The 17,359-nt window shown below is 45.0% G+C and overlaps 1 long non-coding RNA gene across 1 annotated transcript; it reads left to right on the top strand.

The window, feature by feature from the left end:
- Window positions 1-1,590: 1,590 nt before the first annotated feature.
- LOC117193093 lies at window positions 1,591-2,384 on the top strand. The gene is made up of 2 exons (XR_004474508.1): window positions 1,591-1,683; window positions 1,737-2,384. It is a non-coding gene; the product is annotated as an uncharacterized LOC117193093 (long non-coding RNA).
- The last annotated feature ends 14,975 nt before the right edge of the window (window positions 2,385-17,359 follow it).

The raw sequence follows: 17,359 nt of genomic DNA, 5'->3' as shown, positions 1-17,359 counted from the left end.
GGTATCCGGACAGATCCCGAGAAGATCAAGGCGATCACCAGTTATCCCTTACCCAAAAATCTAAAGGGACTGAGAAGTTTTATGGGTTTATGCGGATGGTATCGTAAATTCGTACCAAATTTCGCTTCGCTCTCTGCTCCATTAACGGACGTCATGACCACCAAACGGAAATTCGCTTTGACGGATGAAGCGGTAAAAGCTTTTGACGCCTTGAAGCAATGTCTCTGTGAAGCCCCGGTACTGAGAAGTCCAGATTTTACAAAACCTTTCTACATTCATTGCGACGCCAGCAAAACAGGAGTGGGAGGAGTATTAGTACAGTTGTCCAAAGAGGGAGACGAATGTCCTATTGCCTTCGTTTCAAAGAAGTTGAACAGAGCGCAACGTAATTACACTGTGACGGAGCAGGAATGCTTGGCGGCAATAGTATCTTTGAAGAACTTCAGAGCATACGGGGAAGGTCATGAGTTCACGATCATAACCGATCACGCCTCGTTAAAATGGCTTATGTCCAACACAGATCTAAGTTCCCGGTTAGCTCGTTGGGCCATTGCTCTGCAGAGGTATCGATTCAAGATCGAACATCGTAAAGGTGCGCAGAACGTAGTACCCGATTTTTTGTCCCGGGTCAACGAAGCTGAAGTAGCAGCTTTGGATTCACCTGATGGGTCGTTGGTCGATTTATCTTCTAAACACTTCTTATCGTCCGAATATACGACGCTCAGGGATCAGGGCTCAGGGCGTACCTACGAACCGATCAGAAGGATTGGGACGAGCACCTAAGTCGCATTTCATGTGCGCTAAGATCCGCGTCTCATGCTAGTATAGGTACTACCCCGTACTACATGGTGTTTGGCCAGCATATGGTCACCGCCGGGTCGACATATTCGCTACTCAGGAAATTAAAGTTACTAGACGATCGATCCTTGGTATTCAACAGACCCGACTCGCTTGAAATCATACGCAAGGGCGCCTGTGTACAAATGCAGAAGATGCACGATCAAAACGAGAAGCGATACAACCTGCGCTCAAGACAAGTAGATTTCGCCGTAGGTCAGGAAGTGTTCCGGAGGAACTTCAAGCAAAGCTGCTTCCAAACAGGGTACAGTGCCAAATTCGGACAAGCGTTTGTGAAGGCTCGAGTGCGAAGAAAGCTTGGCGGTGCGTATTATGAATTGGAAGACTTGCAAGGACGATCTTTGGGGAACTACCACGCAAAGGACATACGACAATGATAAGTCGCTTCATGCGGTATCAGACTAGGAGATGTTACCACCCTAGTCTGATCTGGTGGGGGGCTTTGTAGCGGGCCTAAAGCGACGTAGAAGAAGTCGATAGGTTTGGCGGGAAGGATTAATCGGCTAAGATTTGAAAGAAAATTGAAAGTCAAGACCATGATATCGATCTCGGGGCCAGGGATACATGCTGTCACCCTTTGACAGGCACAGGGTTACTTTGACCTGTTAACAGGCGCAGGGTTACTTTGACCTGTTAACGCGCAGAGATGCTTTGTACATCTGACAGGCCATGTCAAATTCCTTTTCCGGTTAAAGATCTCGTCGAGAACGGGTGTGCGCGCAAACGAATCTTTTGTAAGAAGTGCCATCATAGGAAAATTTCATTGTGAAACAACTCGACACGGTACGGAAAAGACATACCTTTCGGTTGATCGCGAGATTTTGGGTGAGTGCGATTGGAAAAATCCACCGAACCGGTTTTCCTCTGATTTTCTGCAGCTCACGCACCCGCTGATTCCCTTGCTCGTACAAGTGGAGTGACGGGGCACAGGAGTCTCGCGACAGATCCCGCTCGGAGGAAAGACGCCACAGCTTCAAAGACCGGACGGTCTTTCGCTTATTGCGTGGGGCAGCGACCCACGCTATTTAAACGCACCCCATCGTCCAGTCGCCGGCTAAGTAAGCCGCAGAGCGCAGTCAGCCGGGGGCTGGAATAACCAAACGCCTTCCCGCTTGGGACCCTTCTCCTGCGAGGAGCACCCTAGACAGGGTTAAACAGCAGCGCGCGCCAAGGCGCGTGAAGAAGAAGCAGGAGCAAATCAGGGATGTTGGAGTCCTAAAGCCACCTGCGGCCTTCGTTTTCTCGTTTCTGCAGACCATGCTGCAGTGATGAAGCCAACTGCGGCCATCGTCTTCCTGGTTGCCCAATCGTCTGCCAAACAGAGGCAGAATTCTCCGCCTTCGGCTGTCCTCTTCGCCCCGACTCTGTCCAGGATTCCTCTTCCAGCAGCTTCAGGGAGCACAGTTCACCAAATCATAGGGTTCAGCGGATGCTAGCCTCGTCTATTACCATCCTAATGTTTAAAGTATAAAAATCTCACAAAATTTGTATATTCATGAAGAATAATTATCAGCCAACCTCATTAACGTTCAAGTTCCCCCCTGGGAGTTCGGGAAATGTGTTCAGAATTTGCAGTTATAAGTATTGTTAAGACGTCGCTAGTTTAATTCATTTTCGTTACACATTCGTTAAACATATATCATGCTTAAGCAATCTTTATAAATATTCACAAGCTATTGTTGTCAGTTAAGTTCGGATTGAATTGTCAGGGAGAAAATTCCCCCAAAAGTTCTGTGGCTCCACATACAAGGAGTAGGTCGAAGTTAGGAATTCTGAGTTGTAGCAAGAGATAGAGTCTTCGTACTATAAACCACCTTTCCGAATTAACGCTTGTTTTCAGCCTACGCCGGAAGATCGATCTTTCGTCGTTGGAAATTGAACAGTGAGTGAGTAAGCATACCTTCCAAAAGTTGAAATGTACGTAGTTTTGAAAACCAACTGATCCTTGCCCAACCTCGCGAATTTGAAACCTCTGACCCCTTGCCTATTGAGACTTTTCCTTGAGCGATCTGATCGTTGGCTAATTAGAGATGCCATCTGCATCCAGTCATCGACTGAACTCCGCATAGGAGATCACGTTTTGTCAGCCAGACCGCCTCTTTGATTTTCGACTCATTCCGAAGTTAAAAGATTTAATGATTTTTCCACATTTGTGCGAAAAGCGAAAGTAACGAACTTAAAGTATTCAATGATTTTCCCATGTTATGCGAAAAGCGAAATTTATGAATTTAATTAGAATTTAACTCGAATTACAGTCTTATTATATATATACTCATTACATTATCAAATATCATTATATACCCAACCATTACGAAAAATAGGTGATATTTTTAGTAGTTATTAAGATCATTTACTATGTTACCATATCGGATTTAATTTTTGTTTTAAGGAAATAATGTTGAAGTTTAGATAAAAGAACAAAATGGACTCAATGCTAGCTCGCGCGTTTTCGTAAAAGGTCAAAATGGGTCATCGAAGAACGGCTATTCCGTGAGGATGACCAAAGGGTGGGTTCAGACTCCGCATAACGTCTGCGGACATATACACCGATGTCTCTCCGTTTTCCTTGGTTCTCACTTCCCTTTCCTCTTTATCCTTCTTTCCTTTCGCTTCCCTCTCTCTTCCTGTTCTCTATCCTCTTTAGCTTCGTATCTTCTTCTCGTCAAATCTACCGTTCTAGCACAAGTCGCAGCACGCTAAATTCTGGCAATATTATTGGTAATTGAAGCCTCGAGTCTGGGTTGATCTGAGGGAGCAACAACTCCACCCCCAAAGCCGACGAGCTAGAGCCGGATAATTATTAGCGTGCCCAGCTCTCAAATCGTAACGCCCGTTTTCGAACAGGACTCGTTGCACTTTACAGCCTTGCTGGTTCTAGTATACTTCGGAATGGCATTTGCGTCAACTGACAGTCCTCAATGTCGACAACCTCATAACGATCATTATCCAATACTCTATTGATCCTGTACGGTCCTCGATACTTTGGTGCGAACTTCTTATTGATCCCCGGTGTTGTGTCCACATGCCGGACTGCTACATAGTCACCAGGTTCATACTTTAATGGGGCTCTATGTTTATGGGCATACATCTTCTCATTTCTTTTCTGCGACAACCGTATGTTCTCACTTGCTATTTCTCATATAGTTTCCAACTCTCTAAGTTCTGACGCTAACTTCTCCTCTAGGTATTCGGTTAATTCATCTACAACGGGTCTTTTCTGGGGTATTCCAAATAACAATGTGCTAGGTGTCTTTTTCGTACTGCTGTTAACGGAGTTATTACTGGCGTGCTCTACCTTGCTCATCAACCTATACCAATCGGCTTGCTCAAGGGGCTCTGACAGTTTTCCTAACATAGGAGTAAGAACACGATTCACCCGCTCCACTTGGCCATTCGCCTGCGGTGCACCTGTAGCTACCTTAATGTGCTCTATCCCTCTCTCCTGCAGAAAACTAGAGAACTCTAACGAGGTGAAACAGGTCCCACGATCTGATATTATCCTAGTAGGGCGACTATAGAAATCAAAATATTTACTTAAGGCATCCTTCGCTTCCCGCGTGCTGGTACTATTAACCGGGAACAATTTGACAAACTTAGTGAATGCATCTATTACCACAAGGAGGTTGTTCGGAGCAGAACCCAGCCGATTAGCTGCTTGCCAAATAGCACCCAATTCTTGGCCCTCAGCCGCTTATTTTGTTTGTTACTTATGTCTATGTCACTCATTTGTTTGTTAAAGCTCTGCGCTTGCTTGCCCTGCTAAACGCTCTCTGCCAGCTCGCTCTTCGCTATCTCCGCTTTGCGTCTGCCTACCGACGTCGGCCGAGCGATGTAAAGGCAATGTAAAGGGCAGGCAAGCCACACTTGCAATTTGGATGTCACGCATTAAAGAACATATCGTAATTTTATTTCTGCGCCGAGTTTTATTTAATTCGAAATAATTATTCGGCCGATTGGGGATAAAAAACATTATCTCCACATAAAATTTGGTGACCCCGACGTGATCTCTGAGTTGCAGTGTCAATTAATAATCATTCGCGATCGACATTTGTTAGCCCTAGCAAATTTTCGGCGGTTAAGCACAATTCGGTGCTAAAACACACTTACATACACCTACATACACGCATTGCTGGCTATTAATTTCTCTGTCGCGACAATTCGGTCAGTGCAGTGCGGTAGGCAGTGCAGCGAACTCACTAATACACACAAGCGGAGTACAAAGCGGAATCGGACAGCTCGCACAGCCGCACAGCTAAAGGCATTAGCTGTAATCCCTTTGCTTTCGGTTCCCACGTTTATACGTATACAGGGTGTCTTTTTCGGTCGTGCTGAGTGACTCTTTTAAAACCTCAACATGGCAGCACCTGAGCCTACCAATGTCGCGAACGCAGCAACGCCGAGTGACGTAGATTTCTACAAGCACAAGGCCGAGTCCATCGCGCGCCAACTAAAGGCTATGGATCGCTTTCTCACCAAGGAAGAGCTTGCCGAGTTAGATGAGGCAGAACTTCTAGCTCGCTTAGAGCAGATCGAGCGAATGAATGCGGATTTCGATGCCGCTCAAACGAGCCTTGAAAGGCTGGATTTCCTGCAGTTTCCATGATGCCCGGCTGGACTTTTCGAATGTTTATGTCAAGGTTAGGTCCAGGCTGACGCGGGAGTTGATGGCTGCTCGCACGGTAAATGTTGCCAATTCAACGGCTCGGCATACTCTCGAGGGGAATTCGTCGTTGTTCGCCTATAATAGTATAGGCCGTTCTCGAATGCCCGAGTTGCAGCTTCCGCGATTCGGTGGGAGCTACATGGATTGGCCAGAATTCCACTCGATGTTCTCGACAATGGTGCACAAAGACCATCGTATACCAATCATCGAAAAATTCCAGTATCTTCGTGGATGTCTAGATGGTGCTGCGCTGGATACGATTCGTTCCTTGGAACTTTCTGAGGAGAATTACGACAAGGCGTTGAATTTACTAATGTTGCGATTCGATAATAAACTGTTACATTTTCAGGCACACGTCAAGGCTATTTTCGGGCTGCAAGGGGTGGAGAAGGGCTCGGCTATCGGCTTGCGCCCGCTCAGCGATAAAATCAATTCGCACTTGCGTGCACTTCAGACCTTGGCGACCCCGCAGGAGATTTCCGATGGGTTGCTGATCTTCATCATAGGCACGAAATTGGACCACAAGACCAAGGAGAAATGGGAAGAGAACTTGCCGACGTCAGGATTGCCTCGGTGGTCAAGAATGGTCTCATTCTTGGAAGCAAGATGTCGGATGCTGGAAAATTTGGGATCGGCTATGGTAACAATTCCTAGCCAGCAGGTGGGAGAAAGTAAACCTAGCACCCTAATCACCTCCATTAACGATCATAATAGCTCAACATGCAAGTATTGCAAATCCTCCGATCACTACATATCCCGATGCCAGGCATTTATAGATCTCCCTGTTTTTTCTCGATACAAGGAGGTGAAGAAGCGCCATTTATGTCTAAACTGCCTCAACAAAGGCCATTCATTGCAACGCTGCAAGTCAGGGGCATGTAGAAATTGCCAAGCCAAGCATCACACACTGCTCCACATGCAGTCGGGCGCTGACGCTGAGTTGCCGTCGCCGAGCACGGAATCGACCCAGCATGATCCTGCAAGTGCCCTAGTAGCAAGCAAATATATTAGCCCTCCCCCTCGAGTCAAAAATCTCTGCCTAGCCAAAACGTGCTGCTGGCTACTGCAATCGTATATGTCAGGGGCCGGTTTTGGATCGCTTATTCCATGTCGTGCCATTTTAAATTCCGCTTCTCAGGTTAACTTTATAACATCGAGACTCGCCAATCAGCTGCAGTTAGATCCTCACCCGTCTCACGTTCAAATCGCCGGTATTGGAGAGTCAATTCTACCATCCAGCAAGGCTGTGGACATCGTCCTGCAATCTCAAGACGAAAGCTATCGCGGTTTCCTCTCTGCAATTATCACTGCCTCAATCACAGGAATGCAGCCTAACTTCGGCCTAGACGCAAAGGATTGGCCAATGCCAAATAATCTAAAACTGGCTGATCCTAATTTCGCCAAGCCCCAGCGTGTCGATCTGTTGATAGGTGCTGGTTTGTTCTTCGAATTAATGTGCGTTGGACAGATTCGACTGTCAGACCAATTGCCAACATTGCAGAAGACGAAACTTGGCTGGATAGTGTCAGGAAGTATTAAAAACTCTGAGAAAGCCCGTGCGGCGCTAGCAGCCGTTGAAGATCCCCTGTCATCTCCGCTTGCGAGACTAATTTGTGCGGTATTGTAAGGCGGTTTTGGGAAGTCGATGGAGATTATTCGCCCTCATCAATTTCGGAGGAAGATGTTCATTGCGAACAGCATTTCGTCACAAACTGCATTCGCCTAGAGTCCGGAGCTTACTCCGTGCGTTTGCCAACCAAATTCAGTCTAGAGGAATTAGGAGAATCGTATCAGCAGGCGCTACGTAGATTTCTCAATTTGGAGAGGAAGCTAGCAAAAAATGCACAGCTTAAGGCAAAATATATGGAGTTTCTCCAGGAGTATCGTGTTTTAGGACACATGTCGCCAGCTTCGCGGCAGGCAGACCTCCCGCAGTACTTCTTGCCTCACCATTGCGTCCACAAGCAGGATAGTACAACCACCAAATTACGCGTAGTGATCGATGGATCTGCCAAAACAGCGTCTGGAGTATCACTGAATGATGCGCTAATGGCTGGACCCACCATCCAACCTAAAATTCTGATAACTCTGCTTCGTTTCCGCTTTTTTAAAGTCGCCTTGTGTGGCGATATCTGCAAAATGTACCGCTGCACGTGCAGTGCATCCTATGGCGCAATGACCCGAAGGAGGAGATTCAGGTGTTCTAGTTGGAGAATGTTACTTACGGAACCAAACCTGCCGCTTTCTTAGCAATTCGTGCTATGCATCAATTGGCAAATGATGAAGAGTTGCGTTTTCCGCTTGGCGCTGATGTTGTTCGAAGAGATTTCTATGTCGATGATCTCATATCTGGAGGGGACAGCATTGATTCTGCATTAAGATTCGTCAGCAGGTAAAGGAGCTACTTTCGAAAGGATGTTTTCCCATACGTAAATGGTGTTCCAATGAACACGCTGCTTTGGAAGGCGTATCGGAGGCGGATCGCGAAAAGTTCCTTACCTTTCATGACGGGACTGAAGTAACCAAGGCGCTTGGTCTAGTTTGGGATCCCTCCACGGACAATCTTCTGTTTAGCTTCGCTCACGTCGGAACCGCTGCAGGCCCAACCTCGAAGCGTTCGGTCCTGTCTACACTAGCTAAGTTCTACGATCCTCTAGGGCTCATCTCTCCCATCATCACAAAAGCTAAAATACTTATGCAGTCGCTATGGAACGAAAGCCTATAGTTGAATTGGGACGAAAGCCTGCCCCAGGATCTACATACGACTTGGATTGAGCTGACTTCGCAGTTGTCGATGGTTAAAAACTTTAAGTTTCCACGTTACGTGCTTCGGCAGCAAGCCAGATTAGAAATGCACGCGTTTTGTGATGCGAGCCAAGCAGCATATGGCGCCTGTGTATACATGCGTTCGGAAGCTCTTGGCATTGTGCAAAGTCATCTCTTATGCTCTAAATCCAGAGTCGCGCCCTTGAAAAGTATGACTATCCCCAAGCTTGAGCTGTCCGCTGCCCTCGTATTAGCCGAACTAGTGTCCACCATAGTTAAGGGATTATCAGCTCCATGCCAAATACATTGCTGGTCGGATTCGTCCATAGCCCTTGCCTGGATTCGAGAATCACCATTGAATTTTAATATATTTGTTTCTAATCGAGTTCAGCGGATTCAGGAGCTCACCGCTGGAATGACTTGGCATCACGTGCCCACAAAGTTGAATCCTGCCGACATCATATCACGTGGATCCACGCCCGCTGAACTAATGGATAGCAGCCTTTGGATCTCTGGACCACCATTCTTGCGTCTTGAGAGCTCAGAGTGGCCTGCAGGCTTGCAATTGCCGACCGATGTACCAGAACGTCGTCATGCAGCATTGGTTGTTTCAAACGAAAGGGATGTATCGTACGATTGCAAATTTCAAAACTCATTCGGATCCATGCAGCGCGTCTTTGCTTACATATATCGATTCTACATTCTCAAGGACAAAGGCATAGCGCGGTCGAAGGGTCAACTTACCGTAATCGACATAAAAAATGGTACGCATTTGCTCATAAGGGCATTACAGCAGCAACAATTTTCGGAAGAGATAAGGGCCCTCGCCAGCAAACAGGCCCTACCCCCAAAAAGCACGATGGCCTCACTGAATCCATTTCTGGATAGCTTTGGATTGCTGCGTGTTGGAGGCCGCCTCCAAAATGCCGAATTAGACTACGACGCGAAGCACCCGATCCTGCTTCCTAAGGGACATCCGGTCACTGTCTCTATTATTATCTTCTTTCACGAAAGGTTTCTCCACGCAGGAGCTCAAGGATTGCTCGGACTGCTTCGGCAAAAATTCTGGCCTATTGGTGGACGCAAATATGTTGCGGGAATCATTCGCAAATGTGTTAGATGCTTTCGTTTGAAGCCAGTGCTGAGGGAACATATCATGGGAAACTTGCCTGCGGATCGCGTAAGGACTAATCCAGCATTCCACACAACGGGCGTTGATTTTTGCGGACCCTTTTATCACAAGTCGGAAGTCAGAAGCAGGCCTCCTATCAAATGTTACATCGCTGTCTTCGTATGCTTTAGCACCAAAGCAACTCATTTGGAAGTCGTTCGGGATCTATCTACAGAATCCTTTCTGGCAGCATTAAGGCGTTTTATAAGTCTACGTCCCAAACCTCGAATCATCTGGTCAGACAACGCTACAAATTTTGTAGGAGCAAAAAATGAGCTTTTGGAGCTTCGGCAAATGTTCCTCAGTGATCCTCATACGTCGGCTGTGTCACATCTCTGCGTTTCTAGTGGAATCGACTGGAAATTCATCCCCCCTCGCTCACCTCATTTTGGGGGTTTGTGGGAGGCGGCTGTTAAAGCAGCTAAATATCATTTTTACTCTTGATGAAATTCAGACCTTGGCTTGTGAAATCTCTGCTTTGTTAAATTCCCGTCCGATTTATGCAATTACAGAAAGTCCCGATGATCTAGATGTGCTCACGCCAAACCACTTTCTCAATGGAGCCCCGAAAGCTGCATTCGACGAGCCAGATGTGGCGCATCTCCGGGTCAACCTACTTAGTCGATGGCAGCGGCTGTGTCAATGAAGCGTTTTGGAGAAAATGGAGCACGGCGTATCTTTCGATTCTTCAGGAGCGGAGCAAGTGGCGGTCATCGTCTCCAAACATCAAGCTAGGATCGCTCGTCATGATCAAGGAGGAAACGCTGCCACCATTAAGGTGGCCGCTTGGCCGCATTGAGAGCGTCATCCCAGGAAAAGATGGAACCATCAGAGTAGCCGTCATCCGCACTCAAAAAGGCCTTTTCAAGAGGGCCGTTGGAAAAATAGCGGTTCTGCCCCTTCAGGATGGATCTGTTGAAAGCCTTTGCCTTCCAACGGGGGGGGAATGTTCGGAGCAGAACCCAGCCGATTAGCTGCTTGCCAAATAGCACCTAATTCTTGGCCCTCAGCCGCTTATTTTGTTTGTTACTTATGTCTATGTCACTCATTTGTTTGTTAAAGCTCTGCGCTTGCTTGCCCTGCTAAACGCTCTCTGCCAGCTCGCTCTTCGCTATCTCCGCTTTGCGTCTGCCTACCGACGTCGGCCGAGCGAAGCTGCGCTTAGCGATCGGAGCGGCAATGTAAAGGGCAGGCAAGCCACACTTGCAATTTGGATGTCACGCATTAAAGAACATATCGTAATTTTATTTCTGCGCCGAGTTTTATTTAATTCGAAATAATTATTCGGCCGATTGGGGATAAAAAACATTATCTCCACAGAGGTGTTTTTGCTTAGATCTAATACTCGGCAACGAACCCAAATGATCAACATGTAGGGTATGAAAAGGAACACACGACTTTGGTTTACTATGGAGCGTTCTGTTATGGATTGTTTTAGGCATCGAGTGTAGTATACACGGTAGACAGTTTCTGATGAACCTTGCCACTTTACTTCTCATTGACGGAAACCAGTAGGTCCTCAAAAGGTCACTCACGCACTTCTCTGCGGCCAGATGTCCTAGTTTTTCGTGTGACCGCCTTATCAACTGCTCTTCCATACACATTGGTACATAGAAACATAGTTTGTTTTCACAACTCATCTTGTAAACAATACCATCTATCATTTCAAAATCTACTTCAATTCCATCCTCTAGCATTTTTCGAATCCTAACTACTTCCTTGTCTCGCATCTGTTCTGTTTGCAATATCAAATCAACTTCTTCTGGCGTTGAACCTACTACCCCAACTATCAATGATTTTAGTAATCTTTCCTCCTGAAACTCTAACTTGTCCCTCTCTACTGTATCCTCAACACATTTTTTCTCTTTATCTGAATTCCTACTACTAATGTACTTTACTCCCCCACCACATCGTTAACGCTTCCTCTACATTGGCTCAAATCTCTAATTTCAATCTTCCATCCATCCTCTTCCCTATATTCACTATTCTCTATGTTATCTCTACAATCACCACCAAGGTTCTCTCTATCATCAGACTTCCACCTATTTCCCAATCTACTTCCTACTGCACTTGATTCTCCACACTCAATCGCAGGGTTCTGTACGGTACTACTACGCTCTCTATTGATATTTAATTCTCTACACTTAATCACAGGGTTCTCTACGGTACCTCTATACTCACTACCAGTGTTGTCTCTACTTACACTATTCCTTGTATATTGCTTTCTTCTCTCATCTTTTTCTAAATTAGACTTTTCTAAACCGTATTTGACTCTATAACCATCCTCTAACATATTCGTCACTTGATCTTGTCTGCTCAGCGCATCAACGTGCGCCATACTGGCCCCAGGTCTGTGCATAATGGAGTAATCATAGTTCTCCAACTCTAGGGACCACCGTGCTATCTTAGGACTAATTGACTTTCTGGTTAACGTCTGTACTAACGAATTACAATCCGTGATTATTTTGAAGGACCTATGCTCCAAATATGCTCTAAAACGCCTCAATGCATAAATTATAGCCAATGTCTCTAGTTCGAAACTATGATAACGTGATTCTCTTTCTGTTTTTTTGCCGGAATAATTGGACACAGGGTGCATCTTCCCATCATCTTGTCTTTGCATCAGTATTGCGCCATAACCGTATGAACTTGCGTCTGTATGTAATTCCGTTTCTCTATTTGGGCTAAAAATGGCTAATACCGGAGGATTTGCCAACGCATTCTTAAGAGTTTCAAACGTCTTCACCTGTTCTCTATTCATGGGAAACGGAACACCTTCTTTTAACAACTGCACCAAGGGCTTAGCTGTCGTCGCAAATGACAACATGAAACGTCGAAAATACGAAAAGAATCCCAAGCATGAGTGCAGTGCTTTTACATTTTGAGGGACTGGGTATTTTTTCAAGGCCTCAATATGGGAATCACTAGGAACTATTCCGTTTTGATTAACTTTATACCCCAGGAAATCGATTTTTCAATTGACAAACCTACACTTTTTTAGATTTATCTCTAAATTTTGCTCGCTAAACCGAATGCATAGTCTTTTTAATATATCCATGTGTTCTTCAACTGTTTTAGTCGCTACTAATATATCATCCATGTACACTACAATGCTTTTGTTCCTAATAAAGTCTCTCAAGAGCTCCGAAATAAATCTCTGAAAAATAGCGGATCCATTTTTTAACCCAAAGGGCATTCTCAAGTACTCATACTGTCCTTGCGGTGTCACAAACGATGTATACGGAACTGATTTTTCTTCTACGCCTATTTGATGATACCCACTTTTCAAATCTATAATGAAAAAACAGCACTTGTTTTCTAAAAACTCAAGACAGTCCTCAATAAGGGGCAATGGGAAATTATCTTTAACAATTCGTTTGTTCAGACCACGGTAATCGACACACATTCGAAGTTCTCCTGATTTTTTTTTTACTAGGACCAACGGGGAAGCATAAGGAGACTCACTATGACGGATTACTTTCTTTTCTAACAGATCATCTACTATTTCAGCTACTTTCTCTCTCTCATGGTAGGATAAACGACGTGGAGTACAATGAAATGGTGTTGTTTCTGTTACACGAATCTGCATCTGATACTTTGGTGGTGCTTTAAAGTCAAATTCTTTGTGTAAATAGTATGTCTTAATAACTTCCCTACACTTTTCTGCAAATTCGAAACCTACGTTAATATGTTCCTCTTCATCAATCTCTACCGACGCACAAAAGTTACTGAATTCGTCGCCTTGATTCATATTCTCGATGGCCATTTTGTCATTCCATGAGTTTTCTTTTGTCTGATTTTTAAATGGATTAGAACGTTTGATTAGCTCGCTTCTTTCTGATTGATTACCATCTAATTTATCATATAGTCTTATGTTAATATTGTTGTTACGTTCGGTGAATAAAGACGCGCAGGTTAAACTAATAGCTTTTTGCTTTAACGAACTTAATGATGTGTGTTGCTTCGCATTGATATTTTTTTTATGAACTAATTTTACTTCAATAACTTTAAGGGCATCGCGTCCCAACAATACCGGCAAAGGCAGCATGTTATCATCTACGATGTTTAATAAAACGATATATTTCTTTGTGCAAAATTCAATATGGCACTTAAATTTTCCCCATATGGGAATTGGTTGTCCTCCTAGTCCATAGTATTTCCTAACTTCATTATAGGCTTCAACTATAGCCGACTTCGGTATCAAAGACTTATGAATAAAACTTACAGGGCTACCGGTATCAAATAGACTAAAAATACTGACGTCTCTTTGTTCACCAAACGGAAGTCATAAAGTGATTAACTGGACAGCCGCTAAATCGTCGTTGTTTTTTTCTCCTGGTCGCTCCTCATCTTGAGCTGCAGCTACCCTAGTGGCCATCTTTCGTTTCGGGCACTGCGAATATAGGTGGCTGGTACTCCAACAGTTAAAACATGCCCCATCCGGTCTCTTTGGCTGACTGCATTCCTTCATAACGTGCCCAAATTGCCGACAGTTGTAGCAACGCATTGCGCCACCACCTTGCTGCTGCCCACCTGCCATACTCACATTTAGTTTTCCCTTTGTCATACCTTCGCTACGAATTGCTACGACGCCAGGAGCTCTTCTGACCTTATCATAGGTGACCATCTTGTCACGCAACTCGTTGAGTGTGCTGCAATATAGCATGGATGCTGCCATGCCCGTCTTGTCCTGCAGTCCCTCTACGATGAATTTGACCACATCGCTCGTGGCCATGTCTGCTTGCGACGCTATGTTGCACATTGCGACGAAATATTGCAATGCGCTTTCATTATTTGCAATTTTCCGTGCCTCCAGTCGCTTTCCAATGTCCCACGCTGTCACTTTCTGCTCAAAGACGTTGAGCAATTCTGCTGGCATCAATTGCCAAGTCAAAGGCGCCACATGGTCGATGTACGCCTTCGCCGATCCGCCTAGCAGCCGCTTCGCTAATATCCAGCATTTGGACTCGGATACACCATGGAAATTCATAATGTCCTCAAAGTTACTTATCCAACTGGTTACAGCCTGGTCGTCATCTCCAGAAAATGGACGCATCAACGCCTCAATGCGTGTCAAGTCGATGCAATCTCTCGACGTTTCCAACTCCATAGCCTCTTTCTCCGTTTTCAATATGCTTAATTTGAGATCAGCTAAGCGCTTGCGAGAAACGTACAATTGTTCCAACTGCTGCAAACGGCGCGATTCTTCTTCGTATTCATCTGATCGCATGGTCAATTTCGAACAAGCGTTGTCTTGTCGCGGCATGAATGCTTCTCGAGCCTTCTGCACATTTTCACCATATTATTCTGGCGCCGCTTTTACTGCGTGTTGTGCACTACGGTTGTCTCTATCTATCTCGCGCTCAACCGGGACTGCAAAAATGTCTGCCTGCATAGTCTCGTCTGCGCTTGGCGACGTATTTCCTAGCTCATGCGTGTCTTCCATGATTTTTTTCACTGCTGTACGTAATTGGTGTATGTTGGCATCTTGATCAAAATATACGTTATGTCGCTACGCAATATGTCGCTAAGTTCACCTTTTGTTTTCGCTCTTATGTCTGCATTGTTCATCGCAGAGTTTTTTTTTTTTTTTTTTTTTTTTTGGGCAAACCCCTCACCTGATATGTAAACTTTTAATAGCACTGTTTTACTGTTTTATTATATGTTCTTCTTTCTTGATCGGCGTATTCGAATGAATGTGTGTTGGCATATCGATACTTGTCGAGGACAAGTATCGATATATCGAGTACATTGGTATTTCTTATAATACCTATAATACTTATTATACTTATAATACTATCGATGAGTAAATCTTAAACTAATATTCAAATCTTATAAACTAATATTCATATCTTACAAAAGGGAGATTATTATTATTATGCGATGGCAACCAGTTTGTGACTCCGTAAATCCCCGTGATCGGATTGGTTTTTAGACTCCAAGTATTGTAATTCCCTGTCAAATGGAGTGGTCGTGGTCACGTTTCAGTGCCCGGCAGTCAATGTGCACAAGGCTATATATGAACCTCGTGTAGATACTTTTAACATCCAGAACTATATATTGCCTCGAGACATAACGGCCGGATGGTTATTCGTTGGTGGAATGTTACGGTCAAATGTTACGGTCGGTGGGGTATGGATACAGATAGAATATTTTGTATTGTAGATATAAGTTTAATTTCTTTAAATTCCATATGTAAACACTGAGTACCAGGTAGTATATTGTGCCTCAACTACCAAAATCAGTCCTGTTTAATATGTGATTATGCAAGGTAGCAAGTTTCCCAGTTGGACAGACAATTAACGACTAGCTTCGGGGCCTCTACGTGTATCGTATATCTCGCTGTAAGTAACGCAATTTAAAACGCAACCGCAAAATCTGGAATCATTAAATCAGTGATAGTTTTATTTATCTTTATTTATTTATATGCGACAGGGGAAACACATACGTAACTAGGAAGAACCTTTATCATCGACAAGATAATAATGTCTCAAATCAGTAGCAGGTATTACCAAAAAGTTTTTTCTTTTGCTAGAACACCACAAGTATTCTGGCAGCGGCAAAAGGATTAGCAGAGACACGTGTGGACGGCAAAAAGGGGAACGAAAAACGAAAGTGTTTCGATTCCCACACAATCTTAGAATCAATATATTTCTCGCTTCCCGAGTTCCCAAATGCCGAACCAGCAAAAAACGAAGTCAACGCTGGTGCATGTGCATGCTAGTAGACCCACCAGGCAGCGGGTTATTTGGCATACTTTCCATACTACCATCAAAAAGACAGACTGTCTATAGGTCAAAGGCGTTGCTATCTTTTCTTCGCTTGCTAGTCTGTTGCGACGTATACGCTGCTAATGGATTCTCGGTGCGCCATCCAGTCCTTTTAATGCCCGCATGCTCTGACACCCACCGCACCGCACCTCCACCTCCACCTCCCACTCGAGTGGAACGAGTGCACTCGTTCCGTGCGGTTCTGTTCCCACTTCTGCCGCGTGCAAAGCTAAGCTCGAGGGCTGATTGCCACATATCCCATTCACTTTTGCTGTCTGGGAGTTAGGAACAGTTGCAGTGGAGCAGTGAAATTCTTTTGTCTTTTGATTTCACTTTAGCTGGCGCCTGAATTCGAAATGCAATTTGTAGCTAACAGATGCCCGGCGGACATAGAAGTGGATTCTCGCCATTCTCTCGCACTGAGTCCGGCCCCAATTAGTAGCCTCGCAACCAGGAGCAGCAGGAGAGGTCCGCGCAACGGGGGCCACGGAAAGAGAAATATTTATACAAACAATTTGCGCGAGCAGCCTTAACAACACCCTTTGGCCATTTGCGGCCAGCCTCATCAAACTTGGCTCCAAATGAAGTTAAATGAGGTGGCGGTGGGTGTTGCCATAGCCCCGGGAAGGTATGAATATGATTCCATTGCCCCCGCGCAGAAGTACCTATAAGTGGAGAAATAATTAGCAGGAAATATTAAGCTGATAAGACCATTTGCATTTGCATTTGCAATTGTGTGTGCGTTTAAGTGGGATTTTTGCTCTTTGTGTTGGTGTCTGCTGTCTCTCTCTCTCTCTTTATCTCTGCTTTGTGGTCTACCGTTAGGCAGCTCATTAATGCCTGCTTGTCGCCAGTGGGTGGGGAGGGTGTAGGGCTGGCCGGGGCATTTGTCAAGCCCGTCCTAATCCCCAGCAAATCGCGTAATTATATACTATGTGCGTCATGCATACACGGGCCGGGCCGGGCCGGGCGGCGTGCTCCTTAGAATGCGATTAAATTTCCGCAACACTTATTTATTAAATAAAAAATTTGTGCCATTGATGAGGGGGGGCTTTCGCTTAAGCTAGATAAATTACCATAAATTGCATTTTATTGCTGAAGTTTGTCTCAAAGAGAATACAGCCCACAGAA

The sequence above is a fragment of the Drosophila miranda genome (genome assembly GCF_003369915.1).
Source record: "Drosophila miranda strain MSH22 chromosome Y unlocalized genomic scaffold, D.miranda_PacBio2.1 Contig_Y2_pilon, whole genome shotgun sequence".
Taxonomy (NCBI): domain Eukaryota; kingdom Metazoa; phylum Arthropoda; class Insecta; order Diptera; family Drosophilidae; genus Drosophila; species Drosophila miranda.
Note: the sequence above shows the minus strand (reverse complement) of the source record. Positions and strands in the feature narration are given on the sequence as shown.